Source organism: Cupressus sempervirens, chromosome 4, assembly GCF_028749045.1.
Source record: "Cupressus sempervirens isolate cs-2001-9-10 chromosome 4, ASM2874904v1, whole genome shotgun sequence".
In the NCBI taxonomy this organism is placed as follows: Eukaryota; Viridiplantae; Streptophyta; class Pinopsida; order Cupressales; family Cupressaceae; genus Cupressus; species Cupressus sempervirens.
In genome coordinates this window covers 129,585,518-129,609,957 of record NC_143121.1, presented here as the reverse complement: position 1 = coordinate 129,609,957, position 24,440 = coordinate 129,585,518, and positions in this window count along the sequence as shown.

The window sequence follows — 24,440 nt, the reverse complement described above, 5'->3', positions numbered from 1 at the left end:
AGGGGAAGCCACCGGGCCCAGGGACTAGCCTGTGCCACCATGGGGCAGGGAAGCCAAACAACGATGCCAACCACCATTGTCATCACTAGGAGAGTAATGGCAAGAAGTTTGCGAGCATGGCGTGTGCGAGCGGCAACCAAAAGAACTATGCATTGGGTGGCGGCCCCTAGGTAGAGTAGTATTAGCCGAAGCATCAAGAGGCACTCTAGCAACCATACAGGGAGCATTACCTCAATGATTGAGAAGCTCCTGAAGGTGGGCCACCTCTAGAGCCACCTTAATGGCTCGCACTTGAATCTGCATCATTACATTGTTACAAATGCATGCTTTAGTGTAGATAGCAACATTTATGTCAAGAAAACTATGAGTGAAAAGAACAACATTTCTATCTTTCCACTGAGTAAACAAAATCTCCATCCTAAAAGTATGTCAGATCTGGGTAAATTGTCTATGGAACCTGGGAGAGTCACCCAAAATAACCATATGCTAGGAAAAAGGTTCAGGCTGAAATGACTTAAAGAAATCATGAATCGAGTGTCGATAGTTTTGAGCATGCCTACAGAACAAAAAATAATGCAAAAAAGTCTCTGGCTGCCCACAAAAAGGACACCGAGGATCCGGAACCCTAATATACTTGAGTCGAGGCCCAAGGGGAAGACCTTGAAAAACCAAACACCAAGTAAAGTGAGCAATCTTGGGCTCTATGATGACATTCCAAATAGTGTCAAAAGGGAAGATTGCAAATGCCAGTGCTAGTTGAGGGTATCCACCATCGGCAAATGGGGAGAAAGCCATCAATACACCAAACTTGGCTTGTAGCTAGTGAAGGGACTGATAGGGTACCACTTCCAGTCTACCCACCAAGGTTGAACAGACTGGATATCCACCTTCTGAATTAAGTGATCTGGAATTGCAGAAAGCAACAGATTAAAAGTCTATCGATTTGAACAGGCAAGACGGAACTTGTAGTGCCTCTCCCATTTGATTTCTGTAAGTCATCCTGATGGATGCAACCTTGTTGATCTCTCCTTGAGATGAGATTGTGATTGGGACCATGAGTGGTCTACACCCTTGAGGTGATTGGATTTATGTTACTGTATCATTTGCTTTGATTATGCTTATGGATGATTTATGAGATTATGATGTGATTTATGGTTCACTGAAGTTTGTGTTAGTGGTTACCAAGATTGATGTGGTATCATGATGTTGTTTCATGATTATCTTAAGATGTGTGTAAAGATTGCATTGTGTACTATTATTGTGCCACACTAGACTAGGTTCCTATAGCAGTGGTTAGTCATATTTATGATTGTGTTTGCTTATGTGTTTTAAGTGCCTTTTCATGTTGTTTAAAAAACCATTATTAAATGCTTAAATAATTAGAGATGGATTGTCCATGTTGGATTCATTGGTTATGTGCTGTGGATATTTACCTTGTTATATTTTGATCTGAGAGATACTTGTTACTCATGTTATGTTTTACATTTGAGATGACATAAGGGTCGGATGTGTAAGAATTTGGCTTAGGCCAGAATTTACCCAAGAACTAAAGAACTCAACACAAGCACACAATAGACCAATAGAGAAAAAGTATGATTAGAATGACGATATTCATTCAATATGCCAGTTTGAGAGTACACTAGGAGTGCTTATATATAAAGGCCTCAAAAGAGCTTCTAGAATGCATAGAAGTTAGCAACATGATAAGTCATACAACCAGACACATGTCCACCAAATATGAGTTATCCTCCATTAAGCACGAAATTAAGTGCGATGATGTGAGGATAAGCCTACAATGGTGTATCATGCAAATCAATGGTATAGACAACATGTGCTAAATAAGGAGTGCGAATAATTGTGTTGTCAACATGACAAGTTAGTGGATGATGCAAACTCCAATGTTTCAGACACCATGTGCATAATTAGAGTTGCATAACTCATGAGAGTACACAAACTCCTAAGTGTCTCACCTAAATAAATAATAAAATAATACATTAACCTAAGTAAACTTAAGTAAGTGTAATAAGTAAATACTTATTTACACCAACAAGATGTTATACTTTGATTTCAGTATTATAGATGTTAAACTACTATGATGTTTAGTTGATCATATTGCATGATGATGCCATTTTGAGATGACAGTATGTTTTATGATGATATCTTCACTGCGGTTATCTAGTATTTGGACATATCTCTAATTATGTTATGTGGTGGATTTAATGTTATGGGTATTTACTTAATTCTTGTGTGGTTATGCTTTATGCGAACATGAGTGATCTAAATGTATTATTTTGATATAATTGAATAAATGGTTAAATTAGATTATTTATTGTATTTATTGCTTCGGCTATGTTGTTATATGAAATTGCACTTGATCATGTTGTTTAGTGTGTAGAATTTATATCCCTGATAGTGACATATATGGAGTTAGTGATTCAACTATTCATATTTTACCAATGCCATACTTGTATGGTTGACGTATCCTTATTTTAATTATTTAATTAAACTTTTTAGTGATTATTAAATCTGAACTCATTTGCATTATGTGATTAGACCAGTGAGCATGTCTATGCATTTAGAGTTTCGCATTGTCGCGAAAGTTGTTAAGGAAATTTTTATGTTTTTGGATTTTTGGGCTTTTAATTTTATTGAACTTAATTTCTAGCAACTTTGCCATAGATGAATTCTTATTTCTAGGAATAGCCTATTTTCGTTTGGGTCAATTTGGGGTTTAACTAGGTTGGCTAGTTATTTGCCCTAATCGATTATTCACTCAAAAAATGAATATGTATTGAAAAATGAATTTAATTCCTCACTTCTCACTTTTGAATTAGAAAGTTAGAGTAAAACTCAAAATCCTCTTCATGAGGATTTATTGTTTTGTTTGTTGTGAGAGTTGCACGTGTGAGATCATCACGAGGTTGGTTTCATTGGATCTAGTTCAAGGAGACCTTGGATTGCCACGATTTTCAACTACTTCTACAAGATTTTTATTTTATAATTCACATTTTATTTTTCCCTTTTGGCTATGAGGTAGGGCTCTCCCGTTTTATTGTTTTGGCTTCATTTCTACTTCTATTTTTGGTAGCCATTTTTTAGAAGGTTGAGAACTAGTATTCCCCTTTGTTGTTGTATGCTAGTTCTACCTGGTTGGGCAGCTATGAGTATTTTCCTATTTTTTGGGATGACGATTTGGAGTTTTGCACCATTATGCTGGTCGTTTTTGCATACAGACTCCAAACTTTGATTTTATTTGATATTTGTAGCTTTTGTGCCCTAAGACCAAATGGGTTTTAATTTCAAAGTTTTCCATTTTTTGGAGTTTTTACCTTGTTTTGTGTGTTGTCCTATTTTCTCTAGTTTCTTTGGCATGATGTTGGTCATGGACTTGGATCATCCATTTGGATCTCAGCTGGACCATTATTACACTTTTTATGTTTTCATTGGGATGCATGCCGCGTCCTACTCCCAACTTTGTGTTTGGTTGAGTGATTTTATACCTAGTGTTATTGTTTCTTTTGGACCCTTGTTATTGTTTCATGGACACTATGATTCGTGTAGAATCCATACTCCCAAATTTAGGCCGATTGAGTGAGTTCATGATGTTTGGTCTTGTTGCATCATTAGGATTTGTGTAGAATTCATACTCCCGGATTAAGGCAGTTGAGTGAGTTGATGATGTATGGTTTTATTATTCCTTGAGATTTGTGTAGAATCCATCCTCCCGAGCCTATTTTTGGTTGAGTGATATTTTATTTGTGTTCTCATCCAGTCCTTGTGTTATGATCTTCATGATGGTGGTGTGCCACACACGAGTATGTGCATGTACACTTGTTGGCTAACTTGTGAGGCCTGATCTTCCATGGACTTGTCGGAAGTTATGATCATTTGGGGTTGGGTTGAGAATATGCATGCCTACGGGCACTCATCGTTGGATGAGCATGGGTAGGATAGGGTAGCATATGGAGGGGGCTTCGATTTCACAGTCTAGTGATCATGGTGCCATAGGTTGGAAGAGGAAGTTTTAATTAAGTGATAACTAAGTAAAATGTGTGAGTGGTAATAAAACTTAAGATAATAAAAAGGTTCAGGATGTGCTCCTTCTGTTGGGAAGTCTAAGCTGCCAATACTAGCTTGGGCTTGTCAATGCCAAGTGACTCTCCATGATGTCAGCCCCTACATAGTATCCCATTGAGTGTTTGACTAGGACCTGAAGTTTATGCATTGTCTATGTTCTTGGTTTCAGTCTTCATTACTGTCTGGCGTGAGTGTTAGCCATTTACATTGTGCTTTATGTGTGATTTTAGTTGGATCACTATCTCCATATGCATGGCGAGAGTAGACCTACGAGTTCCACATGGTTGGGAGGCATAGCTACCTATAACACTATTGGGGACCAACGTACAAAGATCATCTTTTATCCTAATGTGACCATTGCTAGATGTTTTCACTTGATACTTTGGGCTCCGAAGTATGCTTTCTTGTGATTTATGCTTTCATTGGAATGCTTGGATATCATGTTTAGATGATGCTAGTTTATTTGATGCATTCCTATATTATGATGTTTAGCATATAATTAGATGATGTGAATTTCTTCGTTGGTGTATCTATTGCTTATTGGTTTAGCATGTTAGATTTTCTATTTGTATGATGTTTAATATATGACAGATGTTGTGGCTGATTTATTGGATTATCTTATGCTTTACTTCTAGCATGTTAGATTTCCTTATTCTTCTATTGTAGCATGTTTTAGTAGTGACGTCCTCATAAGATAGCTCCAACGATTTGGTTAGTGGTTTGGGATGTTATGCGTGGGGAATTGCTAGGACCCACAATGGTCTCATGATGCTATTAATGGTTGGGAGGAACCAAATACTTAGTTTGGTTGTTCAGATTATTGCGATGTTATTTTTGTACATTGAGATGTTGCTTCTAGTTCTTTCCTTTCACTGCTATGTTAGATGGTTAGATGCAATTTTCGTCTTGTAGCTTTTGTTTCGAGTGTCCTCACCTCGACTATGGATCTAGTACGCCCTAGTGTGGAGGTTTGATTTCTTATTTTATCCCTTGTTTTTTCCTTAGAGTAATTCTTACTTTCACTTGGTGACCATGCATTAGCATTGGGTGATACATTAAAGTATCGCATGCTCAAAGAAGAAGAATCGTGTGATAGTGGAAAGTATCACATGCCCTTGTAAACTCTATTGTGCGACACTTTATTATATCACACGCCTCTTGGAGAAAGGTTGTATGATACTGGTAATGTATCACATGCCTTCTTGAGAAGTTTCACCCAAACCTTGATTGTATTGCATGCCTTCATTAAAAAGGTCGCACGATACTGGAAAGTATCGTACAGTGCTGATTTAAAGTATCAACTAGGTTTTTGAAAAACCTGTAGAGGTAGACAGTAGGCACATTTTGGTTTGTCCGAAAGTTTTTCTGAGGTGTTTTGACTAACCTCTTCGGTGTTCTAGAATACGTTGGAATTGGATTTAGTATTTAGAATGTTTCAGATTCAAAATTGTTTGTATTCCTCTATGGTTTGTCATTTATGCTTGGTAGTGATGTTTGGAGATTTGTTGGTTGCTCAGATTGTTGGCAAAGACTTCCATTGCAATCTTTGTGATCCCTATGTGATGTTGTCATGTGCATTCATACTTGTAAATTTTTTTTAATCTTGGCTTGTATCTCATCCTTGTTCCAAGGATCTCCAGGCAGGGCATTATAGAACTAGACTTGCATAAATGCTCAAGATCTAAGACTCATAGAGACCCTAGAAAAGAGGTCCTTAGGAGTCTTGATGCCATGTTTGAAAAACCACAGAGTTCTAACACCTTGAGTCTTGGCTAGAGGAATACCCTAGATGGAAAATAGTGGAGACCACCAAATGTTCTATTGGTTCAAAGAGAGCCCATCACGAAACCCATCACTAGACCATTGAAGTCAAGGCTTGACAACTTCCCAAGCTTTCCATATGCTCTTAATAACAAAAGAGCTCTGTATGTGCACAAGTTCCCACATGATGAGAATGGTTTAAAAGCCAATCCCCTTCCACGCAGGCCTATTAACAGGGCACCTGGAAGAAATGCAATGCTAAACCAAGAACTTTCCAAGCTTCATCTCCAATAATACCATTGATAATCCATTTGGCACAAAAAGTGAGACCTTGCTTCTGTGTAGAGAGAAGGCCAAGGCCTCCAGACTCTTTGGGGAGACAACAAAAATCCTAAGCAACTTTGTGAAAGAAAATCATGGATCAATTGCTCTAATTTCAAATAAGAGGCTTTGGAAGGAGCCCAACAGGAAGAATAATAAACATGCATAGGTGCTAGGACCTCTAAGAAAATCTTAAATTTTCTCACAAGAGAAAGGGGTTTAGTAAGCCAATAGTCAAGCTTCTTTGCAATCTTGACAAGCACATCATTCCACAAATCAATTGGTGAAGCTTGAAAGGAAAAAGGAATGCTCAAGAAGCAAAAATTATCCCCATGTGTAACCCATTTCCATTCAAACTAGTCAAGCCAAGGTGGAGCTAGCAAAAAAGATTGTCAGTAATAGAGCATTTTGTGTCGTTGAATAGCTGAGCTAGAGGCTTGACAAAAGGTGTCCAAGCATTAGTGATGTTTTCCTCATCCTCCAAAAGAGTGAGAAAGGAATCATCAACAAAGTGTCCATTGGCCAACTTGGAAGAGGAATCTAGCAAGGAAATACCATGAACCAAACTAGAAGAAATAGAGTGGGCTAGCAAGTAACCGAACCCTTCAGCAGCAAGAACATATAAAGCCAGAGCTAGAGGGAAACCCTTCTAGATGGAGCGAAAGAGCCCAAAGGCTTTAGATTGAGAGCTATTAATAGTAATACAAGAATTAGCATCTCCAAAAAGAATAACCATAGATTGAAGAAATTTGGGACCGAAACCAAGAGCTTGGAGCATAGCCAATATGAAAGGCCATTCAATCCGATCATAGGCTTTGGAAAAATCAATTTTTAAAAACATAGATGGCTGGTTGGATTTGTGAGCCCACTCCATGCCTTCCCAGACAACAAAGATGTTGTCAAGAATATACCTAGACTTAATAAAGCCATTTTGTTTTGGCCGCACAATTAAAGGTAGGAGATGGTGAATTTTAAGAGAAATTGCCTTAGCAATAATCTTATAAGACACATTAAGTAGGGTAATGGGCTACCAATTACAAATATCCTTAGGATCGCCAACTTTAGGTGTGAATTTGATGTTTCCTTTGTTGATAATAGATCCTAGAATCTTAGAATAATAGGCTTCAAGATAAACTTTGTGTAGGTTGGGACCAATAGACTCCCAAAGGTGTTTGTAAAATTCACAGGGAAACCCATTACACCAGGGGGACTTGTCATTAGCCATGGAAAAAACTGCCTCCTTGAGGTCTCGGATGGTGAGAAGTTACTCATAGAAAGCACGTTGCTCGATCGCTAGACGGTTTGGAGTAACAAAAATACACTTTCTGAAGGCTTCCTCCCAAGCAACTAAATTTCCCTGCGAAGCAAACATATCTTTGTAATGATGAAGAAAAGCTTGCAAGATTTCAGGGAGATTGGAGAGAACATAAGTGTCTTGTTTGATCTTTTTAATCCCAAGATTGGCATGACAGGCTCTAAAAGCCTAGTATAATTATTTTGAAGCCTTATTGCCAACCTCCAACCAATGGAGGCGAGCTTTGGTTTGGGCCCCACGAGTAGCATAATTATCTGCAACATGTTTGTCATGACAAAGCTTGGCAAGCTAAGTTTACAAATCAACATCAAAAGGGTTAAGGGTGAGAGCCTTAAAAGCTTTCTTGAGAGCCGTGGTAGTGGATTCATAAGTTCGTCATCTGATAACTACCAACTACTGCCCATAGATGCATAGAAATCTAACATTTCTAGTAACAACATCATTCCACCACTAAATCCACCCTTTCTAAGAATGCGGATGTGGCTCCAAATTCTAGACACATAGGATATGAGCATTAGTGGAAGAATGCATCAACACTGACGTATTGAGGAAAAATTGAGTCCTAACAACCCACTAGACAACTGTGTGCCACGAAATGGAAAAATAAATGGGATAGCGGTCTAATAATGTCACATCTGGAAAAGGAATGATAGGTAAATCTCAATCCTCAGAAAAGGAGAAAAAGGATTGTGCAATAATCATGGCACGATCGAGACATTTTAAAATGTTGTTAGAGCCAGCTCAAAAGTTGGACCAAGTGTACCATACCCCACTATGCTAGCGGCAGTTAGTATTGGGATCAAAAAGGTCAAATTTATTACATATGTAATACCAGGCTTCCCTTTCCCCAGCTATTCAGTGAGAAGGGAAAATGTCATCTTTGTTAGAGGCCAACTCAACCATATTGAAGTCACCACACATAACCCAAGTAGCTGGAGGAAAGTTGTCAATATAAAGCTTTTTATTTGTATTTTAAGTATTTAAAATTTTTAGTTATATAGTTGTTCAAATATTTGAGGTAGGTGTTATAGATTGAAGATAGTTTTTAACTTATTTGTGTTTTAAGTATTTAAAATTTTTAGATTTCAATATAAAGTTATATAGTTGTTTAAATATTTGAGGTAGGTGTAATAAATAATTATTGGGTCATCTTTAAGTAGGTCATGTACAATACTTTTAAATGATTTCCTTTTTATTCTTGTATACATTACTGAATAGTGAATGTTTATACAAAAAGATAATTAATGAAATTTAATGTACCATTTATAAGTTTAAAGTGTGAGAAGCTAGTTGTAGTACCCTTCTCTTAGAGATGTTATGTTAGATATTAGAAATTGATTTGTTGATAAGATTTTTTTGTGCTATTACATGACTGATTTTGAATTTATATATTCTATTAGGTTTATGTTTATTTTAAAGTTTGTGAAACCAATGTAACTATTTCAAACTTATTATAGTATAGATGTGTTTTCTTCAGCATCCTGGGTGTAAGGGCAACCTTGCATTACCCAAAAATATTTCTATTTATAGTTTTGTGTTTTCAATAAGGGTTATTCCAGTGCAGAGTTGTTATTTATGGAAGCTTGTTAATTTTAGCAAGTTGGTATTATGTGCTCATATTGTTCCAATCTCATATGTGGAGGTTCATTTTAGACTTATCATCCTGTGAGATGAGTTTCATTGTCATATCATATATATTAGTGCAGTTATTGTAGATTTTAGATATAAATTTTGGCTATCTAAACCTTAGTGGTGTAGTGCACAGATGTTTGTCTCTAATTTTTCTTGCTTTGTATTTGTAGTAACTAGATAGATCTTGGAAGATCATCCTATTTTTGTTTTGGATCCATTCGTTTGGTCAAGGATCTCTTAGGCAATCTTGTAAGCCTAGAGATGCCTTAGTCCATTAGGATCACCATTTTAGATTTAAGTTTCTTTAGGTGTGTTTTCTTGTCTTAATAAGGCCTTAGGTTGGGAATTCATTTTAATCCTAGTCATTTTTTATCATATTTTGATAATTGGGTAGGTTAGCATCCATTCAAAAGCCCAAAAGTTGCAAAAAACAAGAAGTTGCAAAAAATATGTAAAAGTTGGTCATGCAACTCCAAAAGTTGCTCGACAGTTACAAGATGGAAACCCAAGAGTCATTGGAGGTTTTGAATTGATTTTAATTCATATGTGAAGTGTTTTTAAGTTTTTACTTTGAGCCCAAGTGGTAAGAGGTTCAGATGAATGATCTTGATGCAATTTGGATGGAAGATGAAGAGTTTTTCTGAGCATTCTTGAGTTGTATAGTCATATCTAGTGTGATTCTTACAAACCAATTTGATGCTTTGAAGCTCCTTTGCATTATTGTGATATTTCAATTGATTTCAGGTAGTTTAGTCTTGGTTTCAAGTATTTTTAAGAAAGTTCTCTAAAAATAGCCCAGGAAGAGGCTTGTGAGAGCTCATTCCATAAATGAAGTCCTAACTTGCATTGGAACTAGTGGAATTCTCTAAGATTTTGGAAAATGCAAGTTAGGATGGTACACTTATGGATTCCTAAAGCCTAGGAAGTGGCTCAAAGGACAGACCATGTTTGCATTAGGCCCTAGGTTAAATATCTTTATGTATTTAACTAGGATTGTGAGTAACAGAATAGGATTTGATGAATTGGATTGATAGAAGTAGTTTAGTAGTGACTTTGAGTTATTTATGGTTAGTAGAGGAGGTCTGAGGCCCTCCACCAATTCCATGCACCCATTATCTAACACTTGTTTCGAAAACCAAACCTAGTGCGACCTATTAGGTCTATGTACTTTGCAAGGGTTAGGTGTTGCAAAAGTGGAGTTGGAAAGCTAGGCTTTGGATAAATTCCAAAAGGGTGTTTTAATCTACACTTAGATTTGATAGGTGTCAACCTAAGAGGAATCTATGTCCAAAAAACTAGAGGAGGAGACCTACAAGGGCTTATAGTAAAATCAATATTTCATACTATACGACAAGTGGAGGGTCAAACCAAGAGTTGATTCTTGATCTATACAACATAAGTAAGGTGTCCCAATAGTAACTTGGGATTGATAAAGCTATTGGTGAAGAGTTTTATCTTTTGGCTTAAAATAGGGCTAGTGTCCCTAAAGCACAAAGGTGCAAAGTCTTGATTGGAGGAGTAACCAGCTTGAAGGAGTTGACAAAGACCATATCACCTTGGATAGGTCATAAACATAATATCCCAAAGGAGTAAGGACCTAGGAAGGGTACAAGTGGAGTTTGTGGGTTAAGAAGAAGAAATTACTTACACTAAACTTCTTGTTGATCACATCTGCATTATTTAAGACTAGCAATGAAGGCCTAAATGCCTTTGAAACAAGGTCAAACCTCAATTGATGGGCACTTGCATGATTAATTACTATAGAACTTTATCTAATCAAGGTTCTAGAATGAGGTTATAATAGCTAATCGAGTCAACGATTTGCTAGTTATGGTCTCTACAAGTGGACCCGTCCAAAAATATAATTTGTAAATTGTCTTGAGCTGATCATATGTAATGAAGTGTAATAAAATAATATAATATAAGGTTGGTCAACCTCAAGGGTTAGATCTTAGTGTCTAGAACTTTTCCACATGGTGAAAAATGTCTATATAAGGAAGGCTCGTAGGTTGGTTGGGGTAGTTATGGGTGATAGACACAACTTTGTCTTGCAGATTGTTGTAAGAAAAGTGTCCTTGTGGGTTTGCATATCATAATTTTGTAATTCCACATTTGTGATGATAATAAGAAGCTCATGTTTTTTTCTTTCAATTTATGTTGTTTTTTTGTTTGTTGAGTGTCATGGTGTTAAAGGGAGTAACTTTCATTACTCTTCTTTCCAAGTAATTAGTAGAAACTACGCTAATAAATAATAGGAAGATATATAGTAAATACTTAACTTGTGTCAATGTAAATTGAAATGCACTATTAATGTTCAATGGTAGACTCTCTATGTGATAATGCAAATTAAAATGAGTGTCACTAGGCCTATATTTGACCTTATAGTAAATAGTAATTAGAGTTTAGCTATAGTGATTTAAAATATTTTAAGTTTCATTTGATTATTTTATGTACTTAATTAAACTATTTTTTAATGGTAATCATTTCTTTTTAAAATAGTAAATTGAAATCAACGACAATTCAAAATTAAGTCATCTTGCACCCAAGCAATACGATATGGACGTGAGTGTTTCTGTCTCTTCAGCTTCAACTTGGTGACCATCATTTCTGACACCAGATTGTCAGTACTTCCACTATCAATGATCACATCACAACACTTATCTTCACATCTGCACCTTGTGTGAAACAAACTCCTTATTTGATCAAGTTCATTCTCACCACTCAACAGGACTCTTCTATTAACTAGGATTTCTCCTCTTTCAGCATCTTTAGAATGTGAGGATTTGGCATCTTTATCAACATGTGCAACTCTCGCTAGGCCTTCGGTTCTTCAATCTATCTTTCCTTGGCACTAGGTACATTCATTTATGCTTTATGCCCTTCTTCTCTGCAATGAAAACATTTCCCACGAAAGCCTCCTCTTCCAGATCCTTGTCCTCTACCTCTTCCTCTCTAACCTCTATTGTTTTGATCATGGAAATGATTGGAATTATTTCCCCTTTGGTTCTAATTGCTACTTCTAGCCTCATCCTTGTTTTTCTGATCATCATTACGACCTCCATAAGATCGTCTGCCAAATCTTCCACCAGGACCTCTTCCACTATTCTTACTGTCAAACTTTTGGCTCAGTTTCTCCTCAACTCTTAGGGAAAACTGATATGCCTCCTCAATATTGTTCATTCGAACTAGACTCAGCTCGTCCTGAATGCTTGGCCTTAACCCATTAAGATAATGAGCAACTTTCTCCTTATCAGCTTCTACATGGCCCTTTCTAATGAGAACTCGATATAACTCTTCGGTATACTCTTGAACATATTTTCCCACTTGCTTCATTCCTTGCATCTTCTTCAACAGATCAAGCTCATAATCCATAGGAATGAATTGTCGCTTCATTTTAGCTATCATCCAATCCCATCTGGTAATTTTGTCTTTTCCCTATCTATTTTGCTCCAATTGAACCTCTTGCCACCAGATCTTTGCATGTCCCTTCAGTTTTGCCTTCGAAAACTTGACCCTATCCAGATCCCCAATATCTTTATACTCAAAGCACGCCTCTAGTTCATTGATCCAATCGATCAGCTCTTCTAGGTTAAGATTTCCTAAAAATGTAGGAACCTCAAACTTAGGTCTTTTTCCAATCTTGGAGATGGCCCTAAAAAGCCTCTCTTCCTCTAGGTTTAGAACTGCCTCTGCTCTGGCATTTTCTTCTACTTCGTCCTCATCCTCGCTTTCATCTCTCATAAGAAGATTTATTTAGATATTTTGGGTAGCCCAACTTTGAAAGGCCATAACTCACAAATCATTGCTCTGATTGGCTATTATAACCACTTTTCGAAAATGCCAGCTTCTGATCTACAGGCCAAAAATTGTGCTAGTGCCCTTTCGTCGAGTTTTCGGACCTCATCCGGGCACTCTAAGGCCTCCAATGGTGAGCTTGAAGATTTTTTTGCAAATTTTTCCACTGAAAATTTGCAATAACTTCTTTGATACTTATGCTTGAGCAATTAGATTTTTATGGTAGGCTTACAACTCTAAAATGAACCTTCCTGAAATGAAAAAATTCTGAGCACATATGACAAACTTACTAAAAATAGCAAGTTCCCATAAATAGTAACCACCCTATCTACTAATCCTTATTAAAATAGAAAAGACTGAAATACAAATATTTTTGGGGTGATGCAAGATTGCTCTTACACCCAAGATGCTCCTACATCAGTAGTACAAGAAAATAAAATTATTTTTTATTTAATGTTATTATATAATTCACTTTTGGAAAAGAGTAAATTCTTCAATTTGAAGTTATGAATTGGTGGGGTCGCAAATGAGGAACCTAATCCCCAAATTAAATATTCAACAATCATACTTAATGATGTTTGAATCTTGATGACAAAAACAACAGTATCACAAACTTAGCCATCACACCATTCCAATTTGAATATGATTTACATTTTAATTTAAAACTACTAAAAACATATGTAAATTTTATTGATTATAATCTTGAATGTTCCCTTGGTTTGTAAGTACCCAAATTTAAAACTAATATTAACTACTACACTGATAAAAAAACCATTACTACTACTCATCTTCAAACATTTTGTGTTATGATAGAAACACTTCATTGGTAAAGCAATCACTAAGTTTCAGACCCCCATTGAACAATACTCACAATCTTATACTTTCATTAGATTTTTAAATTCACGGATCTAAACAAATAAAACATGGAAAATGATTGCCCACTAAAACTAACCTCATATTTCTCTAAACTCATAGTAGAGTAAAAAAAAATAAAAAATTCCTTGATTAAAATATATTTACTACTCATAATTTAATACTCATAGTTTAACAATTAATATTGGTTGCATTTTCATTATTATTATATAACTTGACAATTTTAATCTAAATAAAAAAGAATGATAAAATAAGCCTCCCCTCTCAATGTAAACCTTACCCACTCGATGTGACCATAACCATCAGTTTGAAAGATTGAAGTCCTTTCACTCTCGTACCCACCTAATATACCATAAGTACTATCTTTTCATAGTGATCCAAATCCACCATCACTTTAACATAGATTTTGTTATCCAATGTTAAATCATTAAACAAAATCAAGTCATGCCTCTAAAGATATGGCCTCCAAACAGTTATTTACTTCTACCCAAATAAGTTGAAGAATCCAATCTAGAGTAATTTTCAAATTTTATTGTACTACAAATCATAGGGAACAATTAGGTGTTTTCATAGCCATCCTAGCCTTTTGTGTTTTGCACTTTGGTTGGCCTTGAATTTGTCTTCAATCGCATGTAGTCGTATGTAAAACCACCGCCACACTCCTCAAATTTATCCCTTTATTCTTGCTTTGTTGCCTATAAAATCACTTTATTGAAATTATGGACATGAATAAAGACGTGTGAAAGAGAATGGTAAAATAAATTTGATTTTTTCCTAAACTATGGCAACTAATTAGAATAATAAAAAAACTCCTTAAATAAATAAAAGTATTTATGTCTCATATACTTTGGACAATAAATCCTTGGAATGAAATAGAGATGTACAAATATAATGATAAGGTGTCCATTATAACAAACGTGAAATACCAATGGTCCCCAACGTGACACGGCTGGCCCACCGCTCTTCTTTTAACTACGTCATTATACTGTCGGTGACAGGTGGCACATCCCCAAACTTTTACCGTGGTCCAAAAACAATAATTCAGTAGCCAAAAGCAATAAGGTTTTTTCCCCTACAAGAATTTTTTGGCTAATGATTTTCTTTTTTTCCTTGGGGGTCCATTAGACCATGGGGGCTACACCTGAGCTAATGTGGGGATTTTTATTTATGTATGTTTGGTCATTTATCTACTTGGGTTTCCCCTAGGTACCAAAAAACAAGGTTGTTTGGAGAATATGAATGTCAATCTCTTAGAGAGAGTTGTAATATTAATGGGGGACAAGTGAAGATAAGGCAATGACAATTATCATCATCTGAAGATGGGTCAAGGTTGGGAGTATGATTGATTGGGAGTAGTTTGGAACAATTATAGGTATATTTTTGGGCCACAATTTGGACCTTAGTACAACTTGCATGGACTTTAGTCTTGATTGCATGTGGTTACTCCAAGTGGAGGAGTAAAATAAGGCTTTACATGTGACCAACATCCATTTAATTTTGGGGTATTTTTTTTGTTGTCACTATAATGGACTAATGATAGTTTTTAAATTTTTTTTTGGTTTTGGCTTCATCTTCTTTAAATATAATTTACATGTGTCAAAACATTGTTAAAATCATACGAGTAATTTTTGGTTTTATCTTTGTATTATAATGATATGTACTATTGAAAATACTTTAATTAATATACACGATAAATAGATTATGGAAACAACAATTATTATTATGTACATAATTGAAAGTTATAATTTTCCATAATCATGAAATGATTTGTGTGAACAAATTATTAAACTACTAGTGATTAGTTTTGTTTTATTAGTGTATTACAATTATATATGCTATTTAAAATAATTTTATAATATGTGTGTCATTTAAAAAATATTTAATGGTTATATATTATCTTAAATTTTTAATTATGTAGACAAGAGTCTACAACACAACAGTAAAATTATGAGCCTTTTATTTTTCCTTCCTCTCTTTTATTTGTTCGTAATCTATGGACTCTACCCCTTCCTTTATAACCAACAGGGTATGCAATCTTCTTCTATTCTTTCACGCAACTCTCTTTCATCTTGATGATGGATCATTGAGTATGATCTGAAACGTTGATGCAAATAAAATTGACACAGTTAAATCCAAAAACACGCAACAAAATTATTATAGACTGTGGCAATCAATGAACAATGAATGTTGTAATAATATTTTAAAGTTTCTCACCTTATAGTCTTTTTTTAATGAATGGAATAAACTTTTATATATTATAAACTTTTGCTTATTCATAGGTGTGCATATTTCAAATTCACATTTTTTTCTGAAATATTAAGTTGTTTTGTTTTAATTTAAATATTTCTAGATTATGTGGGTGACATGGATAAGATGAATTAGTCTATAAGATTCAACATCTTTTAAAAAAAAAAAATTATGTATGATCTATGTATTCATATATGTTGGTGATTACTAATATTATTGCAACTACTTATGCTTTTTAAGTTGTTTTGTTTTAATTTATATATATCTCTAGATCATGTGGGTGACATGGAAAAGTTGAATTAGTCTATAAGATTCAAAACCTTTTAAAAAAAATTTAAATTATGTATGATCAATGTATTCTTATATGTTGATGATTACTAATATTATTGCAACTACTTATGCTTTTATCTAGTGTGTCCATGTTCAAGAAATGTGTCTTGACACTTTTATGTAGAAGAGGTGGTATGTGCTTGACTAATCTTGACAAAAATATTGATGAATAGATATGCATCTTGTGTCTTTCATTTTTTAATGTACATTATTAAATTAAAATTTTACTTAAGAAGATTATAGTGCATTAAATAAATTGTGACAATTCAAAATATTCTTATAATTATTACTATATATTTACATTTTGTTATACATTTTAAAACTTCATAAATTTGAAAAATAAAATAGTGCATTATCTTAATAATTCACCTCTTTACTTCTTTTTTGGACAAACAACCATCATAACATGTTTGTTTCTCTAAATATATGAGAACTACAATTAATGATAAAGTTGTTATGAACTTATGTTGACTTTAGAATGTCCGTGCTAAAGTAGTCTTTGGTGATTGACAAAATAATTATAGGAGTGATGAAATTTAAAACTGTTATAAAAAGAATGTACTATTTATAGCCTAAATATATAGTAACTTTATTCAATAGTTGTAAATACTATGAAAGTGTGTATGGAGTATTTTAGAATAAAATTAAACAAATAAAAATATATTGATAACTATAAATAATAGTATACACAATTACCATATTTGAGGTGAGTAGCTTCCCATTGAAAGCAACCATGTGCAAGCAACTTTTTAAAACTAAGAAAAATATAAGTGTGTAATTAACATAGTTGTGTGCATCAAATCATCAACAACATTGCTCGCTCTCTTTGTAATCGCATGCATCCTAATTTAATGCATAGTTGATTTCCGCATAAATGCAAATTTGGCAGTGTTGCTTGATACCCAATCAAGGAAGCATTAACCTTCTATCTTATGCTTGTTCAAACTTTGAATTTATTTTAATAAAAGCCTCAATACCCTCCTCAAAGTATCCTTAACTCCTTATATTATTATGATTCATATATGCTTTGCATTTCTACATTGAATACTACAAGCACATGCTCTACTTTTGCAAGTTTTGATTGGATTGTAGTTATGCAACACATGGAGCATCACCGACCACATGGTGGCATGCTTCCATGTGCATTTCACAATTGGAAATCCTTTTGGCACAAGAAATATCTCTAGATAAGTTTGACATTTGACATCATATGCTTTCAAAATATAATAGAATTTATCTTGCAACATGGAATCTGCATCATACAAGTATAACACTGGACAACATCATATTCACATATACTATGAAAATATATGCATAAAATGATACAAGAGCATCCATTATTAATGTGTTTTTATGTGGGAGATAATATAGGAGTTAATTTAGGACTTTGAAGTTCAAAAATACCCATCTAGTTATGGTTTTTTAAAAGTTATTTCTTGATACATGAGCATCCTAGGGTAGTTGCAAATTATGCATGTGTTAGAGTGCTTTTGATCTTAGAGTGAGTGGGCTTAGTCACTATTAGGAGTTATTGGGTGTAGTTTTTCCTAAGGAAATTGGTGACTGGAGGAACTTGGAAATGTGTAAGGTACTCAATTGATGATCTTCTTAGTGGAACATGTTCTCAATTATGCTTATAGGATCTTGGTGAATGTGTCTTCTTGGTATACTTGGTGATGCTTGGCTTGCTCAGTGGTTTTTGCTGACACTCGATGGTTTGGCTCATCGAATGGTGCTCTTGGGAGGTTTGATCAAAAAACTTGGTACATTTGATTCATGTTGTGCATAATAATGACATGGATTGATTGTGGGATATGTGAGGACCTTTTTGGGTCCTGGTTATTTATCTTGTGTACATGTAATGATTTTTGTAAAATGACTAAGGCATGTTATCTTTATTTTCTAGATGATTTTGTGTAATAGGTTGACTTGTATCTATGGAAGTATATAAGGAGGGTTTGGGTAGAGTTGTAGGCAACGAATGCATGGGGAAGAAAAGATTCAAGAAGGAATTTCGAGTTTTGAATTGTGAGCAAAGCTAGTAGCTAAGTGTGAGATTAGGAAACAAAGAGATTGCTTTGTGGCTTGCGAGCACAAGTTTAGATCTTACTTAGAGTTTCTACCTAATTTTTGTGTTATTACAAATCTAGGCTAGCTAGGTTTTAGAGTATTTGGATATTGCGAGATCTTGTAGAAATATGACATTTTTTAATAATTGGTCATAATCGGGAAGGCCTTATAGTCTAGCACATTACTTGTAATTAGTTGTTTATGAATAAAGAAGTTGAGTTTGGTATTAAAGATCTTGTGTTGCTCATGTGTATTTGTCCTATGATTATTGGTGGGGACTAGATCACCTCCATTAGGGGTACATATGGTCTTGTACTGCGCCATTTCTTCACTATAACTCTTTAAATTATCCTTAAATGTATCAATTGAGAATGTGATTGCCCATTTTGTGATAACCATCTCTTTTCTATTTGAGCCCATACTATGAATGAGAGTCTTTTGGCATTCAATTTTATAAATTTTGAGAGTAGACTTTAAAAATGACTCTAGACATATTTAACGCATTTTCTAAACTAAATTTGATGTGTTTCCTAGGTATTGCACACCTTCATGGTAGTTACTAAAATATTTTTTAAAAAAATTAAACCCCTTTTTGAGTTTTATATTTGTGAATTATAATTTTGGTCATTAACAAGAAATTGGGTTGGAATAATTAGCCATAGCTTCTTCAAAAGAGGTTAAATCCTAGATATGTTTTCAAGTTAATGTAGTTGTATTGCATCAACAAATATTTAGAACTTCAAACCCTAGCTACGATCATGGTAGCTTCATCAACCACTAAAATAAGTCAAGAGGTTAGTAAAATCCAACTAGTGAAGAATGGCGCTTGTCCTCCACCTAAGTTTCATGTTATTCCAGAGATTGCTATGAAAAGAGACTCTATGGGTGTGCTATCTTCAATATAACCTAAAGTCATTATGATCCATGATGTTATAAGTTGTTATATGTGTAAAATTGGAGAGGTAGGAGATTATAAAATCATAGAATTCATGACATGAAGTATTAGTTATAGAATGGACCAGTGGAGATCTAAAAGAAAATAATTCATAGGGGTACAAGTTATCCAACCCTAGACAAAAAGAAAACCATGCAATGTTTGAGCCTTGAAGAAGTTGAGGCTAACATACGAGCGGAGTGGAATGGATGAGGTCTATCCATTACAAACATTTTTTATCCACTAATTGATTTTTTAGTAAGAGGACCAAGTTTCAGTTGAAGATTTGTAGGAGTTGTACAAAGAAAGAAGATTATTTTGAAGGATATTTCTATAGCTCTTCCTCATTGTTGTCAGTTATTATAGGATAATTTTACATCGCATATGGGAATATATTCATTAAGCTATAGGCTACAATCTTGTGTCTTTAAAAAAATTGTAGAGACATTATCTAATAACTAAAGATGTTTTTTATTAAGAATCCTAGCAAGGGTATTGGCCCTTACAAGTCATAATCCAATGGCTTTACATAACAATTATTTATAATAATGTCAATAAAAGACCATTAATAACATACTAATAATGTAGCTTCTAACTCACATCAAGAGTGGGTAGAAAACTCAACCACAACTTGGGGAGGAGAGTGATAGTCTAAAATTGATATTTCCTTTACCTAAATACATCCATCTAGGTGAGTATAGTCCCCAAGGGATGAGTGGAAGATCCCTCTTCGAGTGAGTCAATAGTAAGAACATAACATTGACAATGTTATACATTAATAACAAAGGGTTGGGACACACTAGGAGAAGTAGCAATTAGATAAGGGTCCACACAACTAGAGGGGACTACATCGATGCAAGATATGGAGTTAGATCTACTAGATCAGAAGATTCCAACTTAGTATAATCATCACCTTGCAGAGAGTCATTGTCAACTTGTGAAGATTCATCAGAGGAAGAGTTGGATGTTCAAATAGTTAAATGGTCAAAATTTGTGTCCCTCTTCTGAGTGGCAGCACCTCTACTATGCACTCAAGAATATTTTGTAGCCAAATGAATAGGAGAGAAGCATAGTCAATGCCAAAAGGGGATTTCCTCATATTCCACTAGTTGATTCTATCATTAATCCCAATCATCATGAGAATAACCTCCTTGAGAGGGGTGAATGATGTTGATGTCAACTAGAATGTGAGAAAAAGGTAAAGAGACCCATCATAGTCTTATCCTCATACACCTTTTTAAAATGACCAATATAATTGGCAAGGGGGTTAAAGGAGGTATTCTATGGTTTGGCAAAGAGAAACTAGAAATAGTAAATAATAAATTATCTTGTTCAATAATAAATTATATTCCATGAAACTAGAAATAGTAGTAATCATAAAAAACCTTAGCACAAGGAAATATCATGATACATTACCTTATAGCAAAGATCCCCAAGAATAATGCATCTAGTGATGTAGATCAAAAAGAGAGTTACATAAGCTAGTAAATCTACAAACTAACCCACAATATTGTTAGAAAATTACATTTTCCACCACTTCCAGGATATGTGTCACGGCAAGGGATATCTTGGCACAAGTGATGCATTAATATTCACCTTTGAAGGGATAGAAGTAAAAGAATTTTTAATGCATCAAAAATTGTTTCCATCGATAAGAAGCTTTGGAGGAATAAACACAATACCATCTCTCTATGAAGTGTGTCCATTACACACAACTCCACATAAATCCCTTCCACCATTAGCAAAAGGAACCCCAAAACCCTCATACTAGGTGAAAAGGGTAAGATAGAGTTAGTTTCCTCTCCAACACCCAACACACTATGGGCATGGATAGGCATAGGAGTGGAAATAGTCGTATAAATAACTCAAGTGACCAAAAAGACATCGTGAAAAGGAATTTTTAAAATCTCAAAATAATTGAAGATGTTGAATAAATTTGTGGAGTTTTATTTTGCAGATTTTCCATTTATGTTTCATGAAATTTCAATTACATTTGACTTCTTATATGTGAGATAGAATTTTTGTGTTTACCCTCTTGCATATGTGTTATTAAACCTAGAAGATGTTGGAATTCTTTAGAATAACTAAGAGGGTGGATGAATTAGTTATCCAAGGTCCAAATGTACAAATAAAACTTTTTAGTGCTTAATAGATTCATATCTATAAAACCATATCATGCATGCATCCATTAGAACATCCAATACCTTAACTTAGTAGGTCACTGTCCTAGGTCAAAATAACTTTGCAGAAATGTAAACATGAAATACCACAAACTCATTCACACAATTTGATACAAGGATTTTATGTGGAAACCCAATTATGGAAAAACCACCAGTAACATGCTACCAATTTTCACTCTTCTGAAATGATGCCCTATTAAAGGCCAACCATGTTAAAGGTTACAATACACACTGTTAAATGTGACCTAGTTAAGGGAGTTCAATCACCCTATTAGGAGTGAGATTTGTTAAATGACTTTAGAAAATTCCATTAGAATGTCACCTGGTTAAAGGATTTACAAATGATTATTAGGTTAACCTTAATCTAAAGGATTTATCCCCACTAAAATAGTTGTTAGAAAGTAACAGTAGGACTCGATCTGATAATAAAATACAACTCACTTGTAGATTGTACATCTCTAGTTTAGTCCTCCATCCTTCTTGGCATTCAAACACTTCATCTCTAACAACTTGTTCACCCCTCAAGCATTCATCATCTTAAGCATTCTTGCTTTGTATGCCAATTACAGGTCCTTCTATTTGACCACCATATGAAGCAACACCTTAGACTTCTTATCTTCCTTAGGTTCTCGCACATGAAAACCTTTGCTTCTAGCCTACTATCTCTATAAATAGAGAATTTGAGTCTTTTTTTATTTAACCACAATCATCCATTTATGGTTAGGTAAGATTCAATGAATCTACCCACTTTTATATTTTAGTCCCTCTAGAAACTTCTTCTACAACCTTCCTTTAATTCACCTCAAAACGATTTTTCTTGAGTTCTATGCCACCAGCTCATCATAGAAATCTTCCATACACTTCACAAAAGTCAAGAAATCAAATTGATTGGCTTAAATTCATCAAATCTTTGATTTAACACTTTTTGTTGTCACTCGACATCTACATTGTTCACTCGGTAATAACAATCTTCTGATGCTCAGCCAACACTGGGTTGTTTGGCATCAACTATGTCTTCTCAACTTGATCACCACTATTATTTCCCTAATCCTCGACACTTACTATATTTTACTGATGCTCAGAACCTACTATATTTTCTACTCAGCCTGAACTAAGGTTGCTCAATTTTCATTGTTTGCTTGGTTAGGCTTGGCATACACTTTTTATGAAAACTCTTCTTTTAGACTTAGCTTAAGTAACCATTTACTTTCGCCTTAAGTAGATGAGCAATACATCATGTCATCCATGTCTTACTTGGTCTTAGTGCTCCTATTATACACCAAATAACTCAACCTTTCTCTAGGTACTCTTGTTATCTTCTCTTTCCAAATCCTCTTTGTCAATCAAATAAATGATAATATTCAGACCAAAAAGTAGTTGTCTTACTGGTAAGTATAAGTTTTGACATCATTGAAAAAATAATGATTTTTCCATGATAGGTTCCACACTTCAAACAATCTCTTTTCAACAGAAGATTCTATATTTTACAGTCGATTCACTAAAAGAAAATAATTTTCACCAATATTGAACTTCTCAATATTAAGAAAAATTGTACAAGAGGAACCAAACATGGTTTTATTAAAGGTGGCTTTATAAGTAGAGAGACAAACTCTCCAATTTTTGTATGTGGTGATGATTTTGGATCCTTGAGAAGGAAAGTTGAAGCTTTGCAAGATCAAAATAGAAAATACTTTTTGAAAGGAAGGAACCTAAGAGCGAAGATGATGAAGCTATTGAAAATTCTAGTGATCCAAGTTGTGAAGAATATGAAGAAAGATCAATTTAATGGTAGTTTCTTGAAGGTATTGTTGCAAATGCAGGAGAGACTATAAATTTATGTTACTAGATTTACTTAGTATTTGAATCCTAAAGAGCTAGTAGACTAGATTAATTACATGAAGGACTATTTTAAATATAAACAAGTTTAAGACTTTGATAAATTGAGGTTTGAAAAAAGTAAATTAAAGAGGCATGCTTAAATTTGGTGAGAGAGAAATCCAATTAGAAAGAAGAAGAGGATAAAAAATTAAATTAATAAGTGGAATAGAATGGTGGAAAAGATGAAAACACAATTTAATAGCCTAGTGGATTCAGAATTAGATTTACTCAAGAAAATTCAAGGCTTAAAACAAGGAACTTGATCTTGATCAAGAGAAAATTTAATATAATCTTGATTAGAATAAATCATGTTGAAGACACTAAGGGTAAGGTTGCATGACACATCAATGGTTTGAGGTTGATCATCAAAAGATGTATCTTTAGTGAGGGTTTGTGCAATGGACAATGCATATCAATTTGCCATAGATTTTGGGTAAATAATAAACAAAGGGTATGAAAGTAAGAAAAGAGGAAGGTTTGAGAAGAAAATAAAGGGGGAAGCTGATATGTATATTGGCATGAGGATTCAAATCAAAAAAATCAAAAAATGAAGAACATGGAAGCAATAAAAATCCAATTAATGATGATATGTACCACCATGAGCAAGATTCCAAAGGAAGAGGAAGATCGTGTAGAGGGCTTGGAAAAGTAGAAATTAATTTGTGTTGAATGTGGAGGACATAAAACATATGAATTTACAAAATATGGAAACACAAAAGGAATAAATGAAGGAAGAGTTTTAGATGTTAATGAGGAAGTTGAATCTTCCCATCAAAGGGTATTGAAAATGAAGAAGTGTTAGTCACCAAGAGATTAATTGTGAATAGATCAATTCAAAAAAAGAACTTATTCAAAATAAGGTGCAAGTTTTATGACAAGTTATTTAATTCTATCATATATAGAAGAAGAGGAAATAATCTCATTTCTGAATATGTGGTGAATAAAGAGTAGGTAGAAAGAAAAAGAAAAACTCTATTTCTAATTGGATAGGTTTACTACAAGATGACAAGAAAGTTTTGATAAATTT